Here is a 2,795-nt window from a genome sequence, read left to right as displayed (position 1 = left end):
GTCAGAAACCTAGGACAAATCTACCTGTCAGCAAACACTATTCCAGTGTTGTAGTCACTACATATATATATATATATATACATTCAGTAGATATATATATATATATATATATATATGTGTGTGTGCGTGTATATATATATATATATATACATTCAGTAGATATATATATATATATATGTGTGTGTGCGTGTATATATATATATATATATGTATATATATATATATATATTCACATATAATAAAAGTATACTAATTGATTAGGTGCATGTGTTATATATTTTACATTAATTTTCTGTATTTTCTGTGTGACAATTCTGTATTTTAAACTGTTATACTGCTTTACACATTTGGATTTTATTCGATTTACTACCAAACACTTCATATTTTAAATTAGCTACATGACTGCCCCCTTTCAGCACATTTTATTAAATTTGTCTTTCAAATTAAGAGACTCTAAATGTTGTGTCATTTCTAATATGTATATGTGTGTTATAATTAATCAATATTCCAGCTCTTTTTAGTACTAATAAGTCATTATTATTTAAATAACTAAGCCTAATTAGACCAAAACTGTATTATAATTAAAAATATTTGACACTTCACGTCCACTCAATTACTTTAAGTATCCTATTGTTTTAATTTTAAACAATAGATAGAAAATTAAGATGCATGACAAAAAATATGAATACATTAGATGCATAGTCTTCATAAGAAAAAAGAATGTATTTTACAAAATAATAAGTCAGCCTGTAAGTGCAATATGGGGCACATGTAGAGTTGGATTCATTTGTGCAGCGAGCATATGCAGGAAAAGGTGAAGGGAAGTGCATACAGATGTGTCCACATACATCTATCCTCCGTGTGCTACAAGTCGCGTTACATATAATGAGTGAGCGCCATGTGACTCAGTAGCACAGCCACAGTCGTCCACAGAATATACGCATGCTGCATATCATTGTAATCAGCATAAGCTACTTGTGCATCCTTTTCACATTACTTTGTGAATAAGACACATTTTAAAGGTAGCAGTCACACAAAAAGACATTCCGCGCTACCAAGTCGCGCCAAGCTTGGCGCGACTGGAAGGATTGTTCAACGCGCAAGGAAGCTAGTGTTTGTGGATACATCGAAGTGTTGATGATCAATGTGTCCTGTAATTCACCCTAATTTGCAGCGAGCTGCGTTTTTCATCCACGCGCGAGCCAAGTGATCCACCGCTGAGAGACGTGGCTTTACTCTCTCTCCGTGACTTGCATTGCGGTCGACAAGGGTATATGCATATGTTCAGTTGGAAGATGGAAGATGGAGGGGGGTCTTTTTACAATCAGCTAATTAGAAGTGGCTTGATTGCTATCACTATTATTGTTTCTTTTTGCAGCAGCTGTCATGTACCATAACAAGAAATATGTCTCCTGACAGGTGAATCTGTGCCGATGTCCAGTTATACTTGAGTGGCAATTACATGAACGTACCATTACTTTACTTGGCCCATATTCGCTCTCCCCTACCATTATGTACCCTGCACTTCTAGGCATAGTACTAGTAGTGTGTGTGCCAAAGTCTTCATACTGACTTGTGCGTAAATTATTATGGTGCGCATGTGCAATACAGAAGTGCAAAACTTACAAAATAACAGACTTTGTCCAACTCTACATGAGCATTTATGTGTTGCAGTAAAGTAATCACCAGCAATGGATCTCACCAGTGAGAGAGCAGAGTTGTTTTAGTCATTTCAGTTTTAGGAGGGGGGTGTCTGCCTAATTGAGGAACAATTAAAAACGCCAAAGGCAAATAAATGCCTGTTCCCTATAGATACTGGGAAAATACAAACTGATGCTCATTCCAAATGCTGGACAAAAGCTTAGCTACTTTATATTATAGATATATCATCTTTTAAGCTTACAGACCTTACCACCAGGAGCCAGCCAAAGCTACCCTTGTACTATTTTATGAAACTTGGGGACGTTATATGGTCATGCGCATTATATAGTACACGCATACAGTACAATTATCAGCTTAGAAAATATGTATTGGTCGTGCTATCAGCTGTGCTCCAGAACACATTTATCATTTTCCAGGCACAACAAGGAATCATATATTAGCTTGCAAGAGCAATGTAATAGTATTGTGTAACTGGGGGTAGAGATGGCCATCAATGATTTTACACACATGGTCAGTGGCTCTCCCCCATTGATGGTAGAGTTGCTGCAATGTTTTTTTTTCTTCCCAGAACAAGGGGCAAAGGACATAGCTCCACCCCATAGATCACTTAGCCCTGCCCCCTTCTCTGATTAGGCCACTGCTTAACTCCATCCCTTGTCATGCCACTTAACCCTGCACCTCTCCCTTATTGGCCCATCAATGGTTCTCCCCCATTGATGGCAGAGCTGTTGCAATGGGTTTTTCTCTCCCTAGCACAATGGGCAAAGGACATAGCTCCACCCCGGTGGATCACTTACTCTTGCCCTGTTCCCTGATTAGGCCACTGCTTAACTCCATCCCTTGTCACATCATTTAGCCCTGCACTCTTCCCTTATTGGCCCGCCATATCCCACAGTAGTGATGCCAGGCATGTGCTGCCTATCAATGGTTGAAGCCATTGGTGCTGAACCCTTGGACATCCCTAACGTTGGGGTATAAATCGGAAAGTTGTTAGAATGGTCACATGGAGAATACAGAAGCAAATAATGAGTAATTGAATTCAATAAAGGAGCACACACAGCAGAGAACTGGAAAGCCAGTGACTGAATTATAAGATTCTGCCTATAGACAGAGATAGCACAGTTTATACCAAG

The 2,795-nt window shown here is 38.5% G+C and overlaps 1 pseudogene; it reads right to left on the bottom strand.

The window, feature by feature from the left end:
• Positions 1-1,027: 1,027 nt before the first annotated feature.
• Positions 1,028-1,226, bottom strand: LOC148535274 (5.8S ribosomal RNA; annotated as a pseudogene).
• Positions 1,227-2,795: the final 1,569 nt, after the last annotated feature.

The sequence above is a fragment of the Taudactylus pleione genome, unplaced genomic scaffold, assembly GCF_031769625.1.
Source record: "Taudactylus pleione unplaced genomic scaffold, aTauple2 ptg000053l, whole genome shotgun sequence".
Lineage (NCBI taxonomy): Eukaryota > Metazoa > Chordata > Amphibia > Anura > Myobatrachidae > Taudactylus > Taudactylus pleione.
Note: the sequence above shows the minus strand (reverse complement) of the source record. Positions and strands in the feature narration are given on the sequence as shown.